This window comes from Acomys minous (assembly GCF_964271855.1).
Source record: "Acomys minous genome assembly, chromosome: 11".
In the NCBI taxonomy this organism is placed as follows: domain Eukaryota; kingdom Metazoa; phylum Chordata; class Mammalia; order Rodentia; family Muridae; genus Acomys; species Acomys minous.
The window spans coordinates 940,135-961,787 of record NC_140492.1 but is presented as its reverse complement, the minus strand read 5'-3'; the positions used below and the strand labels follow the sequence as shown (position 1 = coordinate 961,787).

At 48.5% G+C, this 21,653-nt stretch overlaps 1 long non-coding RNA gene across 1 annotated transcript; it reads left to right on the top strand.

Moving 5' to 3' along the window:
- The first annotated feature begins 217 nt into the window (after positions 1 to 217).
- LOC311608388 lies at positions 218 to 21,352 on the top strand. The gene is made up of 4 exons (XR_014782947.1): positions 218 to 314; positions 1,312 to 1,401; positions 14,599 to 14,692; positions 19,361 to 21,352. It is a non-coding gene; the product is annotated as an uncharacterized lncRNA (long non-coding RNA).
- Positions 21,353 to 21,653: the final 301 nt, after the last annotated feature.

The window sequence follows — 21,653 nt, the reverse complement described above, 5'->3', positions numbered from 1 at the left end:
GCCAGAGAAGGAGAAGGAGCCAGAAGACTAGAGCAGATTTCTGGAGTTAGTTTGAGGCCAAGCAGAGCACTTCTGGAAGAGAGAAGCCAGATTGAATAAGTCAGCTGGGAGCAGTGCAGAAGCAGCCACATCATGTCTGTCAGCTTTCCAAATGTGAAGGAGGTCATGCTTTTTCAAGTGGAAGGGCAGCACCAAAGAGTCTGAAAGGTAAATAGAAATAAATCCACAGATTCTTTACAGTGAGAATGGATGGCATCAAGGCCCAGGAGGAAATCCAAATGATCCCAGTGAGAAAGCACAGCAGTGAAGAACAGGTAGGTGACCCCTCAACAGGAAGAGTATGGGGGGTGCGCGGGGGTAGGGGGTGGAGAGAGAGAGGGGGAGGGAGAGAGGGGGGAGGGACGGAGGGAGAGAGTGTGGAACTTGTGATCCTCTTGCCTCAGCCTCCCGAGTATTGGAATCACCAAGCTCATAAAAACTCCAATAGAAGAATCACAAAAGGAGCAGTTCTCAAAGAGGAACCCAGGAAATCTACCAGGAAACGTGGAAAATTTTCCAGTGCCCAGGCCTCACCTACACCAGGCGCCTGCTCTCTTTATCTCAGGAATTCCAGTGTTCAGCCAGGGCTGAAACCTTAATTGCTACAGCGTGGTAGAGTTGGACCCAGGAGTGGTTACTAAGAGCAACCACATAATAAAGTTCATGTTGTTTGTGAGATTGTTGCCTTCTAGGGCTCTAGATCGGGTTTGGTTTTTTCTACCAGTTAAAGAACTAAAATGCAGGAAAGTTTGTGAGCATGAGCAGCAGTAGGGAATTCAAACACAGCAGACAGGAGCAGGAGAACCACACAGAAAAGAAAGACTTTTGTCAGGGCTAGGGAAACATAACTCACACAGCAGGCACAGGGAGAGAAAGACCCTCTCCAAAGCCCGGGCAGTGGTGAGTGTCAGACGCCAAAGCCTGGCTTCTCCTTGAGGGCTGTGGCTTTTTGTTTGCTTGCTCACTTAAGTCTTTGAAGGGGCTTCCTCCCTAAGCCAGGGTTGGTCAGTTTGAAGAAAGGCAAGATTGGCCAGATCTGCTTGCTATGTACCATGCTCTGATCCAACCTTGAACGTGTTGAGTCTGTCCATCAGCCCGGGGCCTAGCAGTGGAATAAAAAGCCCGTATTTTAAGTTGCCATGTTTCTGTCTTAGGTCAGGAGCAGGAAGAAGACACCAGCCATCTTGGAAGTTGACTTTTTTTTTTTTCTAGTCGTGGCACCTGTTCTATCTGCTACTTACCCTGGAATCTATCTGACTTGTCATCCCTCAGGATGGGTGGGGAATCTCCTCCTCTGTGAAGAACCCACTGTGAACACAACACAGCTTCCAAACAAGCTGAATTTCACCCAGTTTATACCATGTGAGTAAAGTTTTCTCACTCATTTTTTTCAAGTACTTTGCACATTTTGGGGGAGAAGTGCTGTTGGATTCTACTGAGGCCAATGGACCTGGGACTTTGATCTTCCTGCATATTGGAAATTCCTGGAGAGGATTTTCTTTCTTTCTTTCTTTCTTTCTTTCTTTCTTTCTTTCTTTCCATATGTATATATGTGCATTGCATGTGTTTGTATGTTCACATGTTCACACCTTTGTGCACACGTGGATGTGTGCACACATGTGCGTGTGTGAGTGCCTGTGTGTGCATATGTGCACACTACTAAGGATGCAATGTGGGGGTGTCTTCCTCTCATTGCTTTCCATCTTAAATATTGGAGCAGGGTCCCTTCTGAGCCCAGGGAACATGTGCTTGCTTGACATTTCAAATACTCTGGCTTTCCAGACTTGCACCAGGGATTTCCTGTCTCCAGTTCTCCTCCCTAGGATTACAAATGGCTGCTGTGCCCACCTAGCTTTTATGTAGGCACTAAAGACTTGAACTCAAGTCTGGGAAGGAGCTGCTCTTGTTGTTTAGGGATTCATGCCTCAGGCTCCTCACCGCGAGGCCAGAGGCAGAGGCCTCCATTTATGTTACAGGGATTTTCTTTTTTTTTTTTTTTTTTTTTTAATTTCTTTTTTTTTTTAATTAATTTATTCATATTACATCTTGATTGTTAGCCCTTCCCCTGTTTCCTCCCATTCCTCCCTCCCTCCCACTTCCCCCCTTCTCCCCTCCCCTATGTCTGTGATTGAGGGAGACTTCTTCCCCCTATGTATGCTCTAAGATTATTGAGTCTCTTCTTGGTAACTTGCTATCCTTCTTCTGAGTGCCACCAGGCCTCCCCATCCAGGGGACATGGTCAGAAAAGGGGCACCAGAGTTCACGTGAGAATCAGATCTCACTCTCCACTCAACAGTGGAGAATATCGTGTTCGTCGGCTAGGTCTTGGTAGGGGTTCGAAGTTTACTGCCTATTTCTCCTTGGCTGGTGCCTTAGTTTGAGGAGGACCCCAGGACCCAGATCTGCCTGTCATAAAGTTCTTCTTGTAGGTTTCCAGGACCCTGTGGGTCCTGTTATTTCCCCATTCTTCCATGCTACTCTCGCCTAAAGTCTCAATAGGATGTCCTCTCCTCTGACCCACTTTCTTGGTAAGTAAGGTTTTTCATGGGACGTATCCCTTGGACTAGTGTTTTGATATAAGAAATGCTCATCCTCGTTAGGCATCAGAGAAATGCAAATCAAAACGACACTGAGATTCCATCTTACACCCATCAGAATGGCTAAGATCAAAAACTCAAATGACACCACATGTTGGCGAGGATGTGGAGAGAGAGGAACACTCCTTCACTGCTGGTGGGAATGCAAACTAGTACAACCACTTTGGAAAGCTATCTGGCGTTTTCTCAGAAAAATGGGAATAGGGCTTCCTCAAGACCCAGCTATCCCACTCCTTGGAATATACCCAGAAAATGCTCGAACACACAACAGGGACATATGCTCAACCATGTTCATAGCTGCTTTATACACAATAGCCAGAACATGGAAACAGCCTAAGTGTCCCTCAGTAGAAGAATGGACTAAGAAACTATGGTACATTTACACTAAGGAGTATTACTCAGCTATTAAAAACGAGGAATTCCCGAAATTTGTGGACAAATGGATTGACCTAGAAATTATCATAATGAGTGAGTTCACCCAGAAGCAAAAAGGGATTTTCAAACCTCCTCAGCAGCAGCTAAGCCCGAGAATCACTGAGGGGTCAGGAAACAAAAAGGAAGGAAGATGGAGTCGGGGTGGGGGTGGGGATGTCTAGGAATGCAGCCTGCTGGGGCCTTTCTAAGATCTACGTAGGCTTCATTTCCACCATTAGACAGGGGATTTGTGCTTCAGCCCCACTAAGGCCCTCCAGACAGACTGGGGCATCTAGGAGAACATGGAGCACTTCCTGGCGTACCTCTGCTGTTCGTGTGCAGGTCGGACCTCTCACCAGAGGACACACGGCTGGGCGATCTTATTGCACTGCTTTTACTTTGGGGACTTTGAACAACTCAGTCCGTGGTGCTGCTACGGTGTCACTTCCTTGAAGGGAGAGTGGGAAAACCCCACCCATCCCATGTGTGGGCTGCTTGTAAAATGGTAGGCTAGTCAGCACCGGGCCCTGTGATGGGAGGGTATTGGAGATAAGGTGGTTATTCCAACTTCCTTGGAAGCCCAGTGATCTTAGACCACTTCATAAGCATTTACAAGGAGCACATAAACATGGTTGGGGGCGGCACCCTGTGCCTTAATAGAGACAAACACAGAATAAACTAGCCAAGGCTTGCTCAAAGCAAACATCATGAACACTCATTCTTAGAGTGAGAGTTGCAAACCTCAAGATCACATTATCAGCAGCCTGAGAGCTGACAGCAAAGGTACATATGTTTAATGCCACGCTGCCAAGTCCCAGGGCCTGGGCTCCAAGAATCAGGGTCAGTGGACCTGAGGCAAGGCCCAGGAACCTGCATCTAAAAACCAGTTCAAATCAGGCTGGGGGAGTAGTTCAGTCAGTAAATTGCTTGTCCTGCCAGCACAAGATTTGACTTTAATCCCAGAACGCATTGGAAAAAACAAAACAAACAAACAATCTGGCATAGTGGTTGAGGTTTATAATCCCTGCTATAGGAAGAAGAAGACAGAAAGGTCCCTGGGGCTCCCTGGCCAGCCTGCCCCGTCTAACTAGAGTGCTTTAGGCCACTGAGAGACCTTGTCTCAACAAAACAAGGTGGATGGTAATTGAAGAATACCACATACTCACGCACGTGTGCATCTGCACAACATACAAACACACAAAAGTCCACATTATTACTGGAAATGTTTGTGTGTATGTATGTTCTCTCATTCTCTCTCTCTCTCTCTCTCTCTCTCTCTCTCTCTCTCTCTCTCTCTCTCTCTCTCTCACACACACACACACACACACACACACACACACACACATACCCACACACACACACACACACCTCTATAAAGATATAAACTAGAACAAAGCAAACACTTGCCCAAAGGAATAAAAGAAGTGTCTCATAAACCTCTGCTCCTCAGACATTGTTTCAGAACCTTCTGTCTCTCCAGGCAAGCAGCAGGGTGACCGCCTGGAAAGGCCCAGCAATGGCCCTCATGAAGGCGCCTACCCTGCTCTGCACAAGTGACCCAGTGCACTCTAGCATGGCTATCACCCAGGCTGATCCTATAGCTGTCCCGGTAGGAGTAAAGATATTCCAAACAAAGATTCTGGTCCCTTCCCCCATTCTATTATCAGACTATTGAGATGGGACCCCGAGGAATTGGAATTTCCCCAGTGTCATGCTGGGAGAAGGAAAAGAGAAGAGCTTGTCTGCCAGGAAGAAGTTTCCACCTGTACTGACAATGAACACCATGACTGCAGGGGAAAAGAGACTGGAGACTAGAGTTGAGGACACGGCGGACCAGGGATGGGCAGGACTACAACTTGACCAGGTCTGCTTAGTTCTTCATAACTCTTGCCCTCTACTTAAGCTAAGTGTCATGTCAGGACTCTGAAGGTGAACTTGAGGAGTGGTCACTGGGCCTTCATTGTCCCTCTTTCCAAAGCAGGGAGGTTGGTAAGTCCTTTGTCCCAAGGTTTCAAGGCCCCTGATTGGTAGTTGGGATAATAGTTGGTGGAGAAAGGTGTGGGTCTTAGAGGAAGGTAAAATTCCTGCCTTTTTTTTTACTGTCTAGAAATGTCTGTGCTCCCAAGTGGATACTAGAGGCTATGACCCAAGAATGAGGAACAAAAGGAAGGGAAGAGGAAGGAGGTGAGAGTCAGGAGAAATATTGAGGGGCATGAGAAGAGGGCGGCTATAGAGGAGCTTCAGGTACCAGGTGCTGTCAAGACATGTTTGGCAGGAAATGTGGGAAAGAGAGTCTCTGGAATTGGAGGGAGGGACAGGCATATGAAGGGGTCAGAGGGGCCAATAGGGATACAGCAGAGAAGAGCCTAGGGGTGCACATCTCATAGGTAACTGGCACATTCTACCAAGGTGGGGAAAGGAAAGAAATGGGCCCAAGGTTCTCCAGTGACGTCCCAGGCAGTGCAAGAGTTGGGTGGAGTCTGGAGGGAATTCAACACAGACTTATTGAAGGCACAGACATGAGGTCAGGAAATGGTGTGAGGGCAGCAACAGCGCTAAAGTCTTACCCCGCCACTTTGAATATCCTTCTGGCCTCATGTTAGCAGAGCTTCTAGGAATAGGAAAAAACCAAACAGACAAAATCTACCGCCGTCTTTTGACTTCCTGCCTGATGTGTACTTTGAGCTTAGGTACCGTATCCTTCACTACAACCCTTAACATTTGCATCTTAGTAGCCTGGCTATGACAGCTGGGAGAAGCCGTGCTATTGGACTTTCACCGAAGTGCGGCCTTTCACTCCCCTTCCCACTGACAGGTTCCCTATGGGACCATTGCTTCTAGACCACAGGGAAGGAACACAGCTACTGATGCCCTGTGCAAGATGGCGTCTGTGTCCCGCCATGTTTGGTGAAGCTCTTGATTTCTGGTGGTGTCTGGCAAGCAGTAAGCCACTTGTTCCTGGAAGGTAGAGCAAAGGGTCCCTCCCAAGGGCCTAGCTGTTTCCTTGTTCCTAAATCTTTATTGATTTTTTTTTTACAGCTTTCTTTTCAAACAACTGGAGGGTATTGGGTGCAAAGTGTACTTCCTGGCTTATCCCTCTACTGTTACCTCATCCCTGGCAGCTGGTAACAAGCTGCTTGGATTTCTGAGTCAGTAGAGAAGCCTCTTCTAGTATTTATTTCTTTTATACTGGGGACTTCAACCTGCCTACCCATTTATCTGTTCAACTTCTGTTTTCTCCGTCTCTCCACCTCCTCTCCTCCCATTCCTTTTCTTCCCTACTTTTGTCTGAAAGTGCTGGGGTGAGAGCCTGGAGCATGCTGGGTAGTGCTCTCCCTTCGGGCTGCACAGTAGCCCACTTGCCCTCTCCTTCTCCCAGAATACTGCTCTGGATCTCTGACAACAGTTTTCAAATGTCAATATTGAGACCCATTGCTTAGTATTTTGCGAGGTTTTCTATGTACTAAAAATGAAAAAGACAGGTGGCCTTTCGTGGCACTTCTGTTGCCCTCCGAGCTTTCATCTCGGCTGCTCCCATCCAGGGCTGTGCTTCACACCAGCTCAGGGTCCCTGCTTGTTGGCTGGGTCTCCTCAAACCATACAGAAAACGGTGTCACTTCTGGAATGGAGCCATTTACTGTGCCGGAAGCTTAGAAATGTCATCAGTGTCACAGCACAGTGTGCTGGCCCATCCCATGAAGGACTCTGTGTGTGTTCTGGAAGGAAGCCATTTACTGTTTCTGAACCTTAGAGACTTTGTCAATGTCACAGCACAATGAACTGGCCCATCCCATGAGGGACTAAGGAGGAAATATTCATTTTGGGTGGAATATAGATCTTACAAGTGCAGACATGGTGGGAGAGGGAATTCAGGTGCCGGAGCTTACCTCAGCTTGGAGCCTTTGGGTTTAGTGAGCTGAGCATGGGGCCAGCCTGGAGCTCAGCCTCTCCCTGACAGCCGCCCACCGCCTGGGCTCCAAGACTAGACTGGCCCACCACTCCTATGGCTGGACACTCTTGATTCCTCTCTATGTGGTTACTGTTCCAAAGCCCCTGCTCCTCTTCTGGAAGCCCCATTTTCCACTAGGCCCCCTACACGTGAAGATTCCCCCAGGCTATGGTGTACAGAAAATGGTACCCTTGCAGCTGCTGTACGACTCTAGCCCACATCTGCCTGGATTCAGCTCTGCCCACCTGCCTCTGCCCAGATAAGCCAGGCAAAAGGAACTACTCAGCACCCTAAGCCCAGCAGGTTTACTGGGAGAGTTGACACTTCCTTCAGACTGAGAGGCCCGTCCTGGATTCTGTTTCATAAACAGAAATGGCAGCTTGAGGAGATTGAATGTTGGCCAAAGGCCAGTGCTGGTAGAAGCTGAGTCTTAACCACTGAGACTAAAGCTTTCTAGTTTTTAAACTGTAGTGGCTTTGGCTGAGTTCCCTCAAACTGTGGCCCCTTCAGCTGGTCTCCTCCAGCTCCTAGAAGAAACAGAGCATTAGCCAGCCAGTGTGGTTAGGCAGCACTTATAGATTCTGGTGTTTTTGCTCAGTGGAAGTCACTCATAATATATGAAATACTACAATCCTGGCCAGTCTTTTACATGAGTGAGAATTAATATAAACTAGCCTCTTCTCCTGAATTCTGGTTACATAAAAAGGAGAAGATGGGAGGAGCCTCTGGCTTCCTAAGACTGAAAGGATTTAGAGTGTCAAAGGGTAGAAAAGGACTCTGAATAGAACCTTTGTCTAATTTACAGTCTTCGCTGGAGCCACCCTTCCTGGGTTATAAGTCTAGAGAAGCAAGCTGGTACAAAAGGGTTATAAAGAGATGAACTCCCAGAAGAAAGCAAGCGTGACTATTAGACTGACACCCTTTTTACCCTCTGTCTCCCCCAGGGCAGACAGCATGGGCAGCTTCCCAACCAGGCAAAAACTGAGCCTGAAAGGGCTTCACAAATGCCCTTTGGAGCCCTGCTCCAAAATACCCCCATAGCTGGAGAAACCCCCATAGCTGGGACTCCTTTCCCAGAACGGGGACTAAGAGACTATTGGATAGTGTTATGAGTCACTCACACAGCTGCCACAATGTGGGTACTGTCAGGGCACCAGGATGTCACTGTGAGCTGGCAGGAGGTATGACCTGTCCTCTGGTGTCATGGTCCCTGGACCATGCTTGGTGGTTCTTGTGAGATTGTCCTCACAGGAACAGTCCTTGCAGACCACTGCTATCCCAAGGCCCCTTGGTTCTGGGAACATGCTAGAACAGAGAAGTAGGCACTCTTTTAGGCCAGCGGCCTGACCTTTGTCCCACTGTCTAATAGTGTACTTGGGATAGAAACATTTGGTTTCAAATAGTCTGGGGTTGTAAAACAGTTGCAACTCATAATAGCTAAAAAGCCTAGCATGAGATGAGGTGCCAAAGCCTGAGAGTGACATCATCACTTATGCAGCATTTCTTTCTTTCTTTCTTTTTATTTTATTTTATTTTTTGTCTTTGGTTTTTGTTCTTGTTTTTGTTTTTCAAGACAGGGTTTCTCTGTCTTGGTATCCTTGACCATCCTGGACTCACTTTGTAGCCTGGCTGGCCCTCAAACTCAGTGATCTGCCTGCCTCTGCCTCCCAAGTGCTGGGATTACAGGCATAAGCCACCGTGTCTGGCTTTCTACAAAATGCATGCCACCTGAAAACAGCAGGTGACCCAAATCCAAGGGCCTCTTACCGCACACAATCAAGTTTTGTTCCATCTTCAAAGAGGTGTATCAGCACCGCAACCAAGCACAGCTTGCAGGCTGGACCGAACAAAGCATCCTGAGGAGTGAGGTGGACTTGGATACAGTCTGCATGTTACATGGCGTCATCCACCATGTCCATTTTCAGATTATGACGGTGCCCAGAGGCCATGGAAATGCTACCTTGGGGGTAATCAGAGCCAAGAGTGCTGCCTCGAGTCTGGATGCATTTAAAAGTGAAAAGATAAAACACTGAGGGGTCTGGGGAAACCGCTCAGAAGTTAAGAGGACTTGCTGGTGCTGCTCTTGCAAAGGACCTGGGTTTAGTTTGGGGGAAAGGAAGACGTAAAATCAATCACACATCTCCCAGGCTTTGTGATTCTGTGTGCACGCATGTAGAAAACCCTGCAAAGACAACCAAACATGACCAGATGCCAGTGAGTACAGGAGGCTGCAATGTCGGCTATAAAGAGTCACCTTTGATTTATGTATTACAGCAACGTCAAGGGAAAAGTCACTGTTACCACTTTACTAAAATCTCCCTAAAATCTCCACACCAAAATTACATGTCAACATTGAGCAAAGTGTTTAAAAAACTAGTAAGAAAAATCCAGCCCTGGGCTCAAACCAGAGCATCATGAATCCATGACTCGGGTCATCAGGCTTAATGGTAAGCACCTTTAACCTGCTGAGCCATCTCCCTACAGCTTTTTTTTTTTTTTTTTGAGACAAGGTCTATTACTGAACCTGAAGCTCTCTGATTTGGCTAGGCTAGCTGGCCAGCAAGCCCTACGTATCTTTACCTCCTCAGTGCTGGGATTACAAGTGTGTGCTACTGGGCCCAGCTTTTACATGGGTGCTGGGGGGTCTGTACTCAGGCCTTTATACTTGTTTGACAGACACTTTACAAATGTCCTAGTTGAGGTCTGTTGCTGTGATGAAACACTATGACATGATTCAAGATGGGGAGTCAAGGATTCATTTGGCTCACACTTCCATATCACACTTTATCACTGAAGGAACAATTCAAGTGCAGCAGCCCAAACAGGGCAGACATCTGGAGCTGATACAGATGCCGCTGAGGAGTGCTGCTTACTGGCTTGCTCATCCTGCTTTCTTATAGAGTACAGAGCCAACAACCAAAGGGTGGGCCGGGCCTTCCTCTGTCAATCACTAACTAAGAAAATGCTCTACAGCCTGATCTTAAAGAGGTGGTTTCTCAGTCAAGGTTCCCTCCTTTCTAGTGATCCTAGATTGTGTCAAATTGACATAAAACTAGAGTGCTAGACAACATTTCCTTCTTAAGTCTCTGATGGAGTTGAAGACTAGATAGTCACAAGCTAGCTGGCACACTACTGAGTCATCTCTCTGATCCAGGACCAGTTGCTCCACCGCCCCCCTTTTTTATGAGACAGGGTCTCACTATGTAGATCAGGCTGGCTTCAAACTCCCAGCGTTCTGTCTTCGCCTTCTGACTAAAGGCTTGTACCACCACACCTGACTCACAGATGCACCAGGGATCCCAGAGCCAAACAACTTCAGGGAAGAGTCTGGCCTATGCTGTAGAATTTTCAGCTGCATGCACAGCAATTGCTGGAGCTCCCCCCCCCCCAAAAATAGGGAGATGTGAGATACAAGATAACTAACTAACTGGCACAGCGCATATTAGAACAGTTTTACCTAGGGCTGCTGAGATGGCTCAAAGGGCAAAGGTGCCTGCTACCAAGCCTGACAACCTGACTTCAAGCCCATATGGTGGGAGCAGAGAACCCGTTTCTTTGAGGTGTCTCACCAAGTAAAGCCTAGTGACCTAAGCTCAAACCTCAGGACTCACACAGTGGACATAAAGAACTGACTCCACAAGCTGTCCTCTAACATCCACAGATGAGCACCAGCACTCATATGTACAACACACACACACACACACACACACACACACACACACACACACACACACACACGAATAAATGTAATTTAAGAGAAACAAACAAAATACCTACCTGTGTCTAGCCGGGAGCATGGCATTGACCCGAGTTCCATCACTCTTGATGTGGAGGCCGGAGGATCAGCTGGAGATGCATGCACTATCAAGCCCCAGATTGCTTTTCTGCCACTCTCCAGTGCGCAGGACAGCCCATCTCTTCTTCTGAAACTAGGTCCATTGACTGTGATCTTTGTGTCTAGTGCCTAGTCTCTTGTCTTCCTCGGATTTTCATCTCTGCTCCCTTCAGAATGTGTATTTTCCTGTGACCTGTCTGTCAATTTATTAGTTCTCTCTTCAGCTATGACTAAATGTCTGGTAAAAAGACACTCAAGGTGTTCATAACTTGCTATTAGATTTTTTTCAGTTCTAGAATGTCTGCTTTTTCCCCTCAGAGCTGCTCTAATTATTGAATCTATTGAATTTTAATTTTTTTCTTTTACATTCTTGTATAATATATGTTTAATTTTTTAAGACTATCTAATTTTTTTAATATTTTATTTATCGGTATGGGACTGGGAAAGGTGCACACATGTAGAGGTTAGAAGGCAGCTTGTTCTATCCCACTATGTGGGTACCAGGGACAGAACTCAGGTTGTGTGTCAGGCATGGTGGGAAAGTGCTCTTACTCACAGAACCATCTTGTCAGCCCTGATAATTCTTTTTCTAGAGCCCTGGCTGCCTCTGCCATCTGTTCTTTCTGTCTCTTCTAAGTTGTATTCTTAGGTCTGCTTGTATTTTTGGTGATCTTTGTTGAAAGGAAAACCACTTACATTGAAGAAGTAGTCAATAGTTTGACCCCAGTGGCATGTCTTTATGTAGAGATGATCCTCTTTCATCTACCTACCTGGAGGTGTGGCCAACCTGGGGTCACCTTGACACTGTGTCATTGGTAGATACTTTTAGGGACACTGGTGTGTCTGGGTTAGTTGTGTTTGCTTTGTTTCCAGGTCCTCTGTACTCATAGGATGTGATCCTTTGTGCTTCCCACTCACTTCGGGAAGCTATGAGGGCACTGACTTTGGCAGGCCTGAGACCTGCTGCTGTCCTCCTGCCTCTCAACGTGGTCAATAGTAATCCCCAACATCTCCCCCCAGATCAGCAGACCCACAGAGATGAAGACAGAGCCCAGCTAGCATGTCTGTCTGGATTTCTGCCTTCCTCTTGACATGCACGATTCTACTGCCTAGTCAGGGCTCCAATTCCATCCCACAGGCTTAAGAGACATCCTATCCAGTTTTGTGTTTGTTCTCATTGGGAGTGTTGGTCCAAACAGCCAGAAGTGAGAATCTTTAGAGCCTGGATGAATAAAGAGGTGCTCTCAGGTGCTCGTTTCTCATTAATATGATCCCCCAACTCTCTGCCAAAGAGTAATCCTCCTTCAAACATCTCTATCTCGGTTTACAGCCCATCACCATTGGCTTTAGTAAACTCAAGGGCCATTACATAACTCTCCAGCCACCCTAGACGATGGCCCATAGCAGGGATGTATCCAAATAAGAGGAAGTGGGGCCGTTCAGTTCCAACAATAAAGACCCGTGACAGGTGAGCTAGATCTGCTGCTGAGTCTGCGCAGGTGGGACTCAGCTCAGAACTCTAAGCCAGGCTTTGGAAGGTAAGCGCATCCTCAAACTGTTACTTTGATGTGGGCACTGTGGGGCTTTCCTATTCAGTGTGGCATGGATGGTGAGTGCCAGAGCTGAGAGAAGGGGAAAAGATGGTGCTGGAAGTGATTTATAAGAAGAATGAGGCATGTCTACACAAAACACAACTCTTGCCTCAAATGGGACAAGAGGTAGTTTATTCTGGGCCAAATCCAAGCAACTGTGGCCTGGGAATGGGGATTCAGGTTACCCCAAAACTCCATGATCCAAGGTGGAATTGGCTTCATACCATTTTCACAGTCACAGAACAGTCACAGGCAAGGCACTTTTCAAACACGCTGGTGGGAACCTCAGGCAGGCAGATCATAGCAGGGCAGGGCACCTTGGCTGCAGGCCTCAGTTGCTGTCTGAGGACATGCTGAGGGGGGTGGGTGGATGCTCTCAGCATGGTGAAAACCAATGGCCTGCTAAGATGGTGCATTCAAAGACACAGAGGTGGGCTGGGAATGGCTACCAAGGGACTTGAAAAAATAGCCTAAGGTGACATTCTCTGCATCTGCAACATTGCAACACTCCGCAAGCTCTAACCAGTCTACCTGGCTTGTAGAATATCCCACAGATGCAGCGGGTTTTCCCCTGTGAACTTCAGTTCGTAGGCAGAGACACAGCCAACTTCTCCACTCCTCTCTCTCTCTCTCTTTCCACCCACACAAAATACACACTGGCTCCATTCATACCACTTGTATGTCCTCAGCCATGGGAAGAGTAAAGTTCTGAGATCCTGAGTGGGGACTTCCTGCTGTGCTGACAAAGTGGCATTCATCCGTGCAGGACACTGACACTTTAGGGCTGTGGCTCTCAACCTTCCTAATGCTGCGACCCTTTAATACAGGTCCTCATGTTGTGGTGACTCCAATCATAAAATTTTGTTTAGATAATTTATTTATTTATTCCCTTTATATGATGGTCATATCTACCTCCCTACTCTTCCCCCCCCCAGTCCCACTCTCCATCCCATAAAATTCTCTTCATTGCTATGTCATAACTGTAATCTTGCTACTGTTATGAATCTTAATGCAAATATCTGTGTTTTCCAATGGTTTTAGGTGACCCCTGTGAAAGGGTCATTCAACTCCACAGAGGTCATGGCCTACAGGAAGAGAGCTGCTGCTTTACGGGGAGGGTAGTTCTATGACGTGGAACAATGACATCAGCCCTCTACCTGAGTAGCCACAGTGAGATGGACCAGACACAAAACCAAGGCAGTAAAGAGGGGAATATAGTGACCATGTTGGAATTTTGGTTTCTTTAAACACAGAAATATTGTACGGCTGTTTTCATTTTAATCCCCGGTGTGAGGGCCTGAGGCTGCTTCACAGCTGACTCTGATTTGCCTTGTGCTCTAGCAGAGGCATAGTTTTGCCAGCAGAAGATAGTTTCTGAGATTATGTGGCATTTGGAATTCTGGGAACTTCTCAGAGGGTATATAAATCCTAAGGCCATGATAGGCGGGGTTGGTAGTCGTGGGGGTAGGGATGGGGGTTGTTTTTCGTTTGTTAGTAGTTTTGCTAAAAGAAGGATCAAGAAGGAAAGAAATTAGATTCAAGGATCTCTACCTCTCCCCTCTCTCCTCCTTTCTCTCTTATCTAGTGATAGGAGGTAAAACATGTGGGATAAGGGGGGGGACTACAAAGTAGCAAAGACAAGCTGGGGGGGCGGGCGGTTCTGGTGAGTGAAGAGGCTCAAGAGCCGCTGCAAAGCAGAGCCTGGTCAGTTCCAAGCAGTTTAGTGGCCTTGTGGCAGACCCTTCCCAACCCAGCTTCCCTGCTGGAGTCGCCCACTGAGACCTTCACAAAAGCTGCTTGTCAGGTGACAGATCTTCTGACAAGGTCACAGAGGCAAGCTGGGGCCTCGTGTGCCTCACATGAACCTTGTCTCACAGCTGGACTCAGAAATCACTAGGCAGCTGGTGAAAATAAAAAAGAAAGAGGGAAAAGCTGGTTAGGAGATAGGGATGCTGCCCAGGCTGTAGAATGGTTGCCCAGTGGATACAACACCCTGCCCTGGTGACCGTTAGGAAAAGGGGTCTGAGCTGGGGCTGATGTGAGTATAGAGGCTTGGGGAAAGTTAGCACTTCAAAGTCGGCAGAGAGGAAAAGGGGGCAGAAAGGAGTGAGGGGCGGCACTGATTATCAGTTTGAGCAAGGGACCACCAGCTATTTCTTCCTACTTTCACAGATCAGTGCAGACTCTGCTGTGGCAATGCCCGGGAGTGAGAAGGGAGGCTCGGCATCTCCACAAGGACAGAGGCCCAGCTGCCGGCAGTTTCCTGGTGAGTCTTTGGACCCCACATGCCAGATGCACAGAGCAGCCTTTTTTGCTATAGACAGGGAAGAGGTGCGAAGGTAGCAGGCTTAAGGGAACAGGCCAAGGCAACCCTGTTGCCAGAGCTCATCAGAGCCAGCAGGCCACTTGTAATTTGTGCTTCCCAACATGCCTGAGATTTACTTGTGATGCGGTTCCAAGAGCTGCAGGTAAACAACTGCCTTTCCCTGTGGGCAATGACTAGGACACACATGTGCTAACAGCTCACGATTTTCTGGAAGGCTCAGAACTTGTAAAGTCAGCTCCCCTCTTGATACGGAGTCACCACTCTAAATACATAAACAAATAAATAGACAAATTGCACTGAGATGTGCAGAGTGGGGCCTAAAGAACACAGAACAGAACCTCTGGCCCTCTTTGATGTCTCTGCCATGTAGTCTCAGACAGGGTTTTTTTTAACGCTGAGGCAGAGGCTGGATGGCCTGGCTTTGTGCTCCCTAGCTTCACAGGAGCAGAGCAGGGGTGCAGGAGGCACCACGTGAGGAGCAAGGTCTGAGTGTGCTCCTCAGCAGCTGCCTGTACCAAAGCAAAGAGAGCGGGATGCCACACACAGTGCTACTTCCGTGGTGGTTTGGACCCAGAACCTCCTATGGGGTCAGGCTCCTGCCTTCCTTCCCAGTGGCCAAGGGAGGCTGTGGGCTCTGCAAGTCACCTACTGCTCAGAGCAGGGAGAGGGTCAGAAACAGGGCTAAGGTATTTGAATTCCCAAGCAGGCTCTGTGTGAAGGCAGGGCACCTCTTTTCTTAGAGGGAGTCAAAGGCCAGAACTAGGGATCTCCTTGGCTGGCCACGCTGCTCCAAATCGTACTCTAGCATTTGGGAGGTTTAGGCATGAAGATCAGAGGTTCAAGGTTGGCCTCTGCTATCTAGGCTGTTTGCCCATCCGTAGAGGAGAACTCCAGGCTTGCAAAAGCCTCTGCTTCTTACCGACCTCCTCACCCCATGTAGCCCTGACAGTCGCCTGACTCTTTAGTCTGTCCAGATAGTTCTGCCAAATTAACTATGCTGAGCCAGAGGAATCATACCACACTCTGATGTCGCCTAGGAAAGCCATCAATGTGGGAACAGATATACAGATGCAGGAAGTTCATAGTGAGTCACAGTGATTGACAGGAGCTAGTAACAGGGAAACTGGGTTCTGAAAGAGAAATGAACACAGCTTCCTTCACACCCTGTGACCAACAGGCCCAGACTTCTGTAGGAACACGGTCACTTAGAGGTTCTTCCAGGTCAGCCTAGATAGAGGACAAACAACACGTTATGGGTTAAGGTGTCTACCTTCCAGAGGTCTTGGCCCACCCTGTGCAGATGAACCCCAAATGAGACCCTCCAGAGTGCACGAGAGAGAAAGGGCCACCAGAAGCCAGAGAAAATCTTGTGTTCCAGGGACCATGAGGTCACAGAGACAGGTTCATCACTGTAGTCCTAGTCTCAGGCAGATGAGCCCCGTGAGAGACGTTTGAAATTGCAAGATGCTGGAGTGTGTAAGGGATGCTGAATGTCAGGGCTGGCAGCTAAGGAGACACCACCAAGACAGGAGGGTCAGTCAACAGGACTGGCCCAGTGCTGGCTTATCAGGAAGAAGAGAGGCTTGCACTCGGTCTCCCCATTGCTTCTCCTCCCCTCGTCTCCTTCTCCCTTGCTCTCCTCCCCTTCCTCCTCAAGTTTAAAATGGTGACCCACAGTGGAGGATCGATCCAAGAAGTCAAACAGCAAGGAAGTATGAACAGTTTTTCTAGCTGGCCTCAGTCAGTGCCCTGTGTCACCTTTCTGGGCAGAGAGACAGTACTGAGGTGTCTGCCTGTGGCTTCCTCGGTAGCAGGCACTTTGGGAACAGGTCCACCTCCCCTTGTAAGTGGCCAGAGTTGTGTATCACATATCTGCTACAGGATCACAGATATCTGCAAGATGAAACATACAGGGACGGAGGGAGGGAGGGATGGAGGGAAGGAGGGAAGGAGGGAGGGAGGGAGAGAGGGAGAGACGGAGGGAGGGAGGAAGGGAGGGAGGAAGGGAGGTAATCTAAGGAGGAGGCAGGGAGTCTCACCCTGTATCCAGAGCAATGCCAGCCTCTGAGCTTCCTAAGGGATCCATCCAGAGAGGGGCCCTATATGCTCACCTGGCCATCTGCCTGGGATAATAAAAGAATCCTGCAGCTACCCAGTATTTCCAGACAGCTTTGACTCTTCCTAAGCTACTATGTTTACCACAACTTTGGATCTTGGTCCCACTTACCACAGCGAAGAAGGCCAGGCCTTAGTTTGGAAACCCAGAGACGATGGTGAGCTGTCCCTAAGCATGGGCTACCCTAGTGGGTGCCTGGGATGCTGGAAGTGGGGGGCTGAGGGGCAGGCAGGCGCTGCCGTGGGAAGAGACACCAAGCAGGAGGAGCAATCAAATGGGGACTGGCAGACCAGTGGTAGCTGACTATTGGTAAAGATGTCAGGCTGGCAAGGCAAAAGCTATCTGCAGGCTGCCCAACCGTCACCCACCTTCCAGAAGGCACCAAGAGTAGAGCCTGGCCACTTAGAGCCAAGCGCTAGCTGCTCCTGCTTGCCAAGTAGCTCGCAGTTCCTTCCTGGGCTTGACACCTTGGGTGCCCTGCTGTCCGCAGAGGTAGGTAACAGGCCTGTCTAAAATGACTCATCTAGAAGTAGACACAGGATACTTCTGAGAAATTTCTGCTTTCCTGAGACCCACACTGTTTTCTTTCTCCAATTCGATATTTCCCCTTGGGGCAAAGAAGCAATGTCCAGATCTACAGCAGCCATTTTATGATCATAACCCAAGAACTGAAGATAAATACACGCTATGACAAGGCAGATAAGAAGGCCAATGGTCCCTGATGGACTGGCCCCTCCCACAGCCCTGAGAGGCCGTTTTCCGTTTTCCGAGTCAAGTGTGTCTTGTTGTTGTGACATTCAGGCTAATCAGGATTTCTGAACATTGCAGGCGAATGGCAGGGGACCTGGGCTTGGCTGTACTCATGCATGGGGCAGCCTTGGAGTTCTGTGTGGCATACCTAGGAGTGGGCAGCACAGGTGGAGGGGGAGGGCCCTGCTTCTGCCTCTCTAATTGGGTTCCTCTGTTATTACCGAGAATCTCTGCTGTTCTGGGGCTACCCAGCCCCACCCTAGCTGAGAGCATCCTGCCATCAGGGATGCGGAAGGGAAGGAGCAAGAGTGCACTGTCCCTGAGACTGCAACTTCAGCATGGGCTGTTGGCTGTGCTCTCCTCCCATGAGAGAACTGTTTTTGTTTTCCTTCCCACCTTTTCTGTTACTGCCCTGCAACTGTGACAACATATCTGATAGAAAAAAAACTTAAGGAAGAAGGAGTTATTATCTCTCTCTCTCACAGTTTATGTTGGAAAAGGCAAGAGTTTGAGGCCATTGGCCACTTTGCATCTATAGTCAGGAAGCAGAGAAAGGAATGCTGGCAGCAGGCTTGCTTACTCCCTTTCACTCTGAGAGACCAGCCCATGGCATGGTGCTGCCCACCTCAGTTAACTTAGCCTAGATCCTCCCTCACAGGCATGCCCAGAGGGTTATGTCCTATGTGGTTCTAGATCCTGTCTCATTGACAGTCCATAGTGACCACTACATTTCCTGTTTTGCAGGACACACAAGGGTACACCCCGCATTAGCTTGACCCAGGCCATCTTGAACCCAGAGTTTACAGCGAGCCCATCACTCTTGCTGTGAGGCAAACTTCTCAGGACCCTAGCATAGGACCCATGCCCCACCCACACAGAGTGCTCCTCGCTGCAGTTGCTGCAGCTGAGGGTAGTGGGAGCCAGGCCCTCTCCTGCACTACCTATGGGAACTCACCAGCACTGGGGGGCCCAGATGAAGTCTACTAAAGTCACACACATACCATCTACCTAAATGCCCAGGCAGAGAGTAAATCAGCAAGAAAACCCTGTTATTTTCCCCCAAAGACATGCTGGTAGAATTATCAAATGACACCCTCTAGCGAATCTGCTCACTGTGTGGTGCTGGGAAGAACAGAGGCAGCTGGTTCTCAGCAGACTGGCTTGACCGCTACGGGAGGCTGTGTGTGTGTTTCTAGGGATGGACCTTGTGACCTTGCACATGCTAAGCAGATACTCCAGCACTAGGCTATGGTCCCAGGCAGAACCTGGGAGTAGCTGTCTTGCAATACCACTGCAGGGCCATTGCCAGGACACAATGACAAGTGAAGGGCAGGAAGGAGGCTGGGATGTGGGAAAGCCCTGTGATCTATGTGGCGTAGGGTCTGGGCAGGAGCCAGATCTCTGTGCATGAGTCTAGAAGGGTAACCACAAACAACTCTCGGGACACGGACTCCCCAGGGCAAAGTGACCACAGCTAGCAGGTTCTGCCCGGGCTGTGCCAGCCAGCTGGAGCTGCCTTGTCTGGTGAGCAAGAAGCAATTATAAAATCCTCAGGAACTTTGCTAGCTAGTTGGTAAAGGGTGGGTGGATGCACGTGTCCTGCCTGAGCCCTACTGCTTTCCAGGTCCTGGGAGAGAGACTGCCACCCACTTGTGGGTGACAACAGCCCTCACTTAGTAACCCAGGTCTGATTTCATTCCTACTTTTCCTCACTACTTTGCCCTTTCTTATTTCTTGCTCAGATTCTGTTTTTTAAGGCTTCGTGTCGCCCCAGCTGGCCTCGAACGGGCTATGTAGCTGAGGACAGCTATGAACTTCTGATCCTCCTGGCTCCACCCCCTGAGTGTTGGGACTGCATCACTATGCTTGGCTTCTGCACGATGCTGGGCTTCATGCACGCCAGGCAAGTTCTCTACCAATTGAGCTGCATCCCCATCCGTGGCTCAGATTCTTCCAGCTGGAAAGTGACATGCCAGTAAGCCTGCTTTCTGCGAGCACAGAGTGTTTCCCACTTCCTAGGACACCTGCATAGTAACCTGGGTGAGGACACTGTGCCACTCTGACAACCTTAATGGTGTGGGTGCAGCCCCTACCACACCCCCTTTAGTTCTCTAGCCTGGCCTCTACAAGAACCAGATGGAACTCGTACAGACTTCTGCCACGCCAGCCGAGGGGGTGGTCCCAGCTCTACTGCAGAAGCCAACAAATGAGACCAGGCACTTGGGGCACAGCAGGGAACCATCCACTCCGTAAGTTATCCCCTTCAGAGAGCAGAGCTTATCAAGTGCTCTCCTTCAGAAAGTGTCAGAGAAGAAGCATATGGTGCTATAAGTACAGATCTGAGTCCTGAGAATGGAATACCAAGGGGCCATGTGGCCGTCGTGCCCATCCCAGTAACCAGCCCAAGATCAGGGATACAGCAACGTGTCAGATAAGCACCTCTGACCCAGAGTCTCCCTCATCAGACTGCGACCTCTGTTACCAGAGTGTAGAAAAAGACATAACCCTGGGCTCAGCACATCAGGCCGTGGGATGCCACCCTTGAAACTACAGGTTAAAAAAAGGTGTCCAGCGACCCTGAGAATGCTGAGGCTGTACCTGGGCAGGAAGCAGAGCACACGCTGGGGCCTGTGACTTGTTCAGGAGTCCAGGGCTTGGAAGGAGAAGGAGAAGGACGTTCGGAGCTTGCCGCCTAGAAGCACCACACTGCCTCCTGGACAGCATTATTCCTCAGAGCTGAGGCTGTGTTTAGCCAGGTCTCCTCTTGTTGTACTGAAAACTAAAATAACGGGAACATCCAACACAGCAGAGATGGCAAACCCAGCATGTGAGATGCTCCACGGGACAATGGCTACTTTTTTGCAATAAATAAGTGACACCTAAGGAGAGATTTGTTAAATTGAAAGGGATTCCCAGCACTTGGGAAGTAGGGAAGGAAGATGAGGAAGTGGGGAAAGAAGATGATTAGAAACTTAAGGTCTTCCTGTACTATATAGCAAGTTGGAAGCCAACCTGGGCTGTAGGAGACTGTCTCAAAAAATCAAAATAAAACAAGCTACAACCATTTTGAGACAGAACCTCATACAACCTAGTCTGACTTTAAACTCTCTATGTGGCGGAGCATATCCCCAAACACAGATCCTCCTGCCTCCATCTCCCTACGTGCTGGGATCACAAGTGTGAATCATTGTACCCAGTTTTATGTGGTGCTGAACATCAAAACTGAACTTCATGCATGCTAGTCAAACATTCTACCAAGTGAGCTGCACCCGCAGACTCCAAACAAAATAATGTTAAGGGTGTGTTACCCACATGCCTTCAGGAACAGTGCGGAAACTCTTATTCAACATCATCTTTTCGATCTTGTCAGAGTCATGGATGAGGCAATCATGGACTAGCCTTGGTCAGTTTTACTGTGACTGTTTCAAGTGTGTGCAAATGCTGACTGACAGTCTATATATCTCCTCAGCAGCATCAGCAGTGTTTATTCACAAAGAATGTGGACTCCCACGCTTCTACTGGGCCAATCCACACCTCTCAGAAGAGACTTGCTTTCTTTCCATGTCCACACACAAGCTTTGCTGCACACGTCAGATTCCCTGGAGTGGTTATGAGTTGCTTTGTGTAGGAGCTGGGACTCGAACTTGGGTCCTTTGGAAGCACAATACGCACTCCTAACCACTGAGCTATCTCTCCTGCCTGCCTGGCATTCCACCATACATATATGCCAAAATAACACCACTCATCTTTGTGTAGCCTTTGTTTTTTGTGTACGCCTAGGCAGAATCTGAGGATGAAACCCAGCACAGCAAACACCTTTAAATCTTAAAAGCTACTGTTCTTCTATCAGCAATATTCATTTTAGGTTATTTTGTTTATTTGTTTTTTTTTTTTTTTTTTTTTTTGGTTGCTATAGTTACAGTCCTCCTACGCACTCTTGCTGCACAGCTCATATTTCTGTTAGGATGTTTCCCAGGAGAAAGTGCCTACTTTTTATTTTAACTTATTTTTAATTTATATATCCACTTTACATCC